Here is a 6338-nt window from a genome sequence, read left to right on the forward strand (position 1 = left end):
GTTATTACTTCCTAGCTGCAAGGTATGGAAAAGATCTTCCAGGTGATGAGGTGTCAGGATCTTCAGGAATTAAGATATTCGGTTTATATGCTGGAAGGAGATGCCCACGAGTGGGGGTGCAATGTATCTCGCTCGTATGTTATTCAGGGTGAGGTGATTACTTGGGCCTTATTTGAAGGTCTGTTTCATGAAGAATATTTTCCCAGGGATGTCCCGGAAGCTAAACAGGGAAAATATTTTCATGAAGAATATTTTCCCAGGGATGTCCCGGAAGCCAAGTTTAATGAATTGGTTAAGTTTACTAATTATGGGGGGTACTCTGCCTACTCTGAAATTCTTATCTGCTAAATTTCAAAGAGGGCTTAGTGAAAAAATTGACAAGTGTATGTCCAATACTGCGGTGAAAATTTTTGCTGATTTAGTGGCCCAGTATTAACGAGTTGAGATGGTATATAGTAGGTATTCAAAATCTAATTCTGCTAAAGAGCAAGAGGTAAAAAGGATGGTTGGCTCTTTTGGTTCTAATTATAGGGGTAATCATCATAATCAATTCTGGTCAATTCAAGAGAGGTGGTGCTCCTAGGGGTGAATTTAATGACAAAAACTATAAGAACCTTCACAATTAAAGTTAATTAATTATAAAAATTAATTCAGATTAATAAATGGGGATCAAAAGTGAAATGTGCCCTGACTACAATTCCTAAATCGTTCTACAATTGTTCTTGCAATTACTTTTTGTTCTTTTATTTTTATTCAAAATTTATTCTCTAAACCAAATTGGATTGTCAAAATTAAAGGGAATAGTTATAATAGTACTTGGTATTTTAATCCTCGTAGGACGAAACTGTTTCTCACTACTTTATTAGTTGAAACGATCAGTATACTTGCCGTAATCGCAACAGCTCCCACTAACCTTCTTGTAAACACAAGACTTACCCTCGTTCTTGATGAAACCGTTACTCCTAACAACGTCATCAAAATGAATGTTCCAACTCCATGATGCTTTCTTTAGCCCATATATTGACCTTTGAAGTTTGCATACCATATGCTCCTAGCCTTTAGATTCAAAACCTTCAGGTTGTGTCATATATACCTCCTCTTTCAAGAACCCCTTCAAGAAGGCAATCTTGACATCCATTTGCGAAATTTCATAATCATTATATGCTGCTATAGCTAGCATGATCCGAACAGATTTGACCATGGCAATAGGTGAGAAAGTCTCGCCGTGGTCAACTTCTTATCTTTGACGATATCCTTTCGCAACTAATCTAGCTTTATAGGTTTGAACGTTGCCATTTGCATCTATCTTTTTCTTAAAGATCCATTTACATCCAGCAGGAGCCATTCTGTCTGGATGTGGAACCAAGGTCCATACCTGGTTTTGATGCATCAAGTCTATTTCAGACCTCATTGTATCAAGCCATTTGGAGGAAGTCAACATCCTTGGCTACCTCCTCATAGTTACAAGGTTTGTATTCCTCAATGGTTTGCGAATTCTCAATCATATAACCGTACCTCTCAGGTGGTTGACTGGCCCTAGTAGACCTACGAAGTTGTGTGTTTACTTCTCCATTAGAGAACGTCGCCCGCGGAGCAGACTCGGGTTCCTTAATCTATTCTTATGGGCTTTGAACTTCTTCAAGTTCAATTTTACTCCCACTAACTCCTTGAGAAAGAAGATTGTTCTCTAAGAACTCAGCGATCTTTGATACAAATACTTTGTGATCATCAAGTGGGTAAAAGTAGTATCCCTTAGTGCCTTTGGGATACCCTACAAATAGACATTTATTACTCTTAGCACTAAGCTTATCTAATCAATGCTTTGACATATGCCGGAGATCCCCAAACCTTGAGGTAGCTCAAGTTTGGTCTCCTACCAGTCCATATCTCATATAGAGTGGTTTGAACATATTTAAAAGGTACCCTATTTAGAAGGTATGCTGCAATGCTTAAGCATACCCCCAAAATAATTTTGGGAGTTCTGTCTCACTTATCATGGACCTAACCATGTCCAATAAGGTCCGGTTCTTCCTTTCAGATACACCATTCTGGTGTGGCGTGTAGGGCATAGTAAGTTGTGAGAGAATTCCATTTTCCTTTAGATAATCTTGAAACTCGTTGCTCAGATATTCGCCACCACGATCTGATCGTAATTTCTTAATCATCTTGCATCATTGTTTCTCTACTTCACTCCTATACTCCTTGAACTTTTCAAAGGCCTCGAATTTATGTCTCATTAGGTATACATACCCAAATCTTGACTTATCATTAGTAAAGGTAATAAAGTAGGAATATCTACCTCTAAGCTCGACAGACATTGGACCACATACATCAGAGTGAATGAGTTCTAACAACTCACAAGCCCTATGACTCTCAAGTCTTTTGGGCTTGGTCCGAGTCATTTTCCCAGCTAAAAAAGACTCACAAGGTCTATAGGATTCTAAATCCAAGGAATCTAGGTATCCATTCACATGTAGCCTAGACAGTCTTGTTTTGTTTATGTGTCCTAGTCTATATAATGCAAAAGATAAGATTGATTATATATCATAGGTCGTTTCACATTTACATTGACGACTTTATTTCCCATTTCTAGAATATATAAGCCATTTACCAAAGAAGCAATAGCAAAAACAATATCATTCATAATGATAGAAAATTCATTACTCTTAATAGTAAATATAAAACCATCTCGTTCTAAACAAGAAATTGAAATAATGTTTCTAGAAATGTTAGGAACATAAAGATAATTCTTCAAATGCAACATAAGGCCCATAGGCAAAACAAGGTCAACATCTCCAATAGCCAATACTGCAACTCTTGCTCCATTCCTAACTCGAAGATCCACCTCGTTCTTGTCAAGCTTCCTCAGATTCCTAAGCATCTGTAACATATTGCAGATGTGAGAACCATAACCAGTATCCAATACCCATGAAGCTGGGTTAGCACAAGAAAAATTAACCTCAATCATGTAAATTCCCGAGGTAGAAGCATCACCATGCTTCTTTTCCATCACACCCTTGATGTAATCAGGACAGTTTCTCTTCCAATGGCCTTTCTTGGCATAATGGAAGCACTCAACGTCATTTTTGTTCTTTAGCCTTTCCTTTCTTCTTATTGGACTTTCCTTTGGGCTTGAGAGGATTGGACTTCGCAAGCTCTTTCCTTTTACCTTATCCTTGGTCTTGTAAGACCCTCCAATAAGAAAAGCTTTGTCTTATCTTTTTTGATAGATACCTCAGTAGTAGTTAATATGCTTAACAACTTAGGCAGTGTAACATCATTAAATGCATGTTATAGTTGATAATGAACCCACTGAAAATGGGAGGAAGCGATGATATAATTAAGTCATTAATTAATTCTGTATGCATTATGAAGCCTAGACCTTCTAGCTTCTCAATGAGCGCTATCATCTTTAGGACATGGCGGCTAAAAGATATGCCTTCAGTCATCTTGCACAAGAACAATTCCCTAGAGTTCTCACACCTCTCATGCCTACCCTGATATGAAAAAGGAGATAACACCTAGTGATCCATTACAATTGCCAAATGGCCCAATCACAAGATCAAGGGCCAAGAAGTTTAAAGAAGCTCTTAGTAGGTTGATCCAGCAAATGTAAGCTAATCATAAAGACATCAAACATATGTTCTGCATGAACATTTCTTTGGCCTTATATGAAACGTGATGTGGAGAGAGTCTGTGAGGGATGATGCTACTTGTAAACAAGCTAAATCTAAAGTTAAGACTTATGGGTTGTATACTCCTTTGCCTATACCTAATGAACCTTGGATAGATATATCCATGGATTTTGTTTTAGGATTTCCTAGGTCAAAAGGGGATAAGGATTCAGTGTTTGTGGTTGTTGATAGATTTTCAAAAATGGCACATTTCATTCCATGTCATAAATCCAATGATGCATCACATATCTCTCACTTGTTTTCCAAAGAAATTGTAAGATTGCATGGTATTCCCAAAAGTATTGTTTCTGATTGAGATTCAAAGTTCTTAAGTTATTTTTGGAAAACTTTGTGGGGTAAACTAGGAACAAAACTTTTGTTTTCTATTACTTGTCCCCCACAAACATATGGGCAAACAAGGGTGGTTAAGCAGATTCATGAAAAAGCTCGGCAACACATCGAGAGAAAAACTGAACAATATGCTAACCAAGCCTATAAAGGGCACAAGAAATTAGTTTTTGAACCAGGAGATTGGGTTTGGTTACATATGAGAAAGGAAAGATTTCGAGCCCAAAGACGTTCCAAACTGCTTCCAAGGGGTGATAGACCATTTCAAGTGATTGAGAGGATAAATTATAATGCCTACAAGCTTGACCTTCCAGGTCAATACAATGTTAGTGCAACCTTTAATGTTTCTAATTTATCTCACTTGAAAGAAAAGGGTATTTGAAATATTATTGAATTGTGTTTATGAACAGACAATTTAGGCCTAACTTCAATTCCTTGAAGATAGAAACCATACTTCCACCAATTACTCTTTGTCTCCTAAATACTCATCTCCACTTCTTCATCTTCTACACCTGAATTGAAGAACTCCCCCATCTCAATTTCCAACCAACCGTCGCTTCTCACACTTGGACGTTGCAATCCCTTGAATCTAGTAGCATCGAGTTGCGTCTCTCCTAAGTTTGGGTCCAAACAGACATTTTTGGTACAGCCACGACCTCCAAATATACCTACTGAACACTCCGCGGGACAATAGTCAAACCCACATGCATCGATCATCTTGAATACAAGAAAAGCTGCATAATGAGTGTCTGACGACAATTCATGGGTATTTATCTTCCCACGAATTTCAAACCAGCACACACGTACAAGTTCAGCAACTTCCTCGAACCTGGACCCCGGCAAGGTTATCCAGTGCCAATACCGAGGATCACCACCCCATATAATGGAGAGGTCAACAATCTCCTTTTGATGTAGGTGTAGATTTGAGGACAAATCCTTTTGAAGAGGGAGGGAATGATATGAAAAAGGAGACAATACCTAGTGATCCATTACAATTGTCAAATGGGCCAATCACAAGATCAAGGGCCAAGAAGTTTAAAGAAGCTCTTAGTGGGTTGATCCAGCAAATATGGGCTAATCATGAAGACATCAATTCCAAATTTATTCATAATCAGAATTTAGTTAATGCCATCAATGCAAGGGAGGTTGAGTGGAATAATTAGCAATTTTCAATGTCATTAATGTTTAGTGGAGCAGATAGCATTTTCAATGTTATTAATGCTTAATGGGGTTGATTCACATTTCCAATGTCATTAATGTTTAGTGGGCTGATTAGAGTCTTTTCCTTTTTCCAAGTTGTCAACTTTAAATTAATGTCTTTTCATTTGTTAGTCTTTTCCTATTCTTAGAGGGATGTTCCAAGTATAAATAAGGGAGGATACAACTCTTGTAATCAGATTTTTGAAGCTACAATATAATAGAGAGGTTTCTTCTCTTTAGTTCTTATCTAGAACTTTGAACTTATTATTAAGAAGCTTATGCTTGTCGCATTCAAAACAGACTTATCACTCACCTTCTTCTTTCTAGAGTATGGCGTCTTCATCCTTCTCATACCTTTGGTTCTTATCTACCATCGATAACGGGTCAAGGTTCTTTATTTCTTGTTTTTACATTCCTGATTGTAGAAACGATCCTAACTAAATTGGTTTTGAGTCTCACTATTCTTGGTGTGGTTTATATCATACCCTTCTTATCATGCAACTCCTTGAGATGAAGGATAATGGAGGGGGCATCCATATGCTCGTGCTGCTTTTGCAGCTCGGGTGACATGGATGCCAACATGATGCAGCAAGCCAACACATTATAACTCATGTGTTGCTTGTGGACCTCGAAATCAAATTCTGTGAACCCATCTTCCCCTTCCTTAAGCGCAATAGGTAAAGCAACGTCAAGGACATACATAAGCAACTTTTTGGTCCGCAGAATAATTCTTACGTCCGATACCAGTCCATTAAATTTGGACTGGTCAACTTGTTCATTTTGAGAATAGTATGCAGAGACAAATGATCCGACATATTATGCTGAAAAAGATGTAAAGATTAATAGTGTTATAAATTAAACCATATTATTAAAGACTTCAAATAAATGGCTCTTCCCACTATTTTATATAATTCAATGACCCTTATCCTTTTTGACTTAGGGTTCTTCTTCTTAAGAAATATTATGCTGTAAAGGATGTAAAGATTAATAGTGTTATAAATTAGACCATTTTATTAAAGACTTCAAATAAATGGCTCTTCCCACTATTTTATCTAATTCAATGACCCTTATCCTTTTTGACTTAGGCTTCTTCTTCTTAAGAATTTCCGTAATGGG

The 6338-nt window shown here is 37.3% G+C and overlaps 1 pseudogene; it reads right to left on the reverse strand.

The window, feature by feature from the left end:
* Positions 1-1415: 1415 nt before the first annotated feature.
* On the reverse strand, positions 1416-5565 carry LOC133318232 (putative F-box protein PP2-B8; annotated as a pseudogene).
* Between the last annotated feature and the right edge of the window lie 773 nt (positions 5566-6338).

Source organism: Gastrolobium bilobum, unplaced genomic scaffold, assembly GCF_033153095.1.
Source record: "Gastrolobium bilobum isolate Gb01-03AN ecotype WA unplaced genomic scaffold, APGP_CSIRO_Gbil_v1 utg16351, whole genome shotgun sequence".
In the NCBI taxonomy this organism is placed as follows: Eukaryota; Viridiplantae; Streptophyta; class Magnoliopsida; order Fabales; family Fabaceae; genus Gastrolobium; species Gastrolobium bilobum.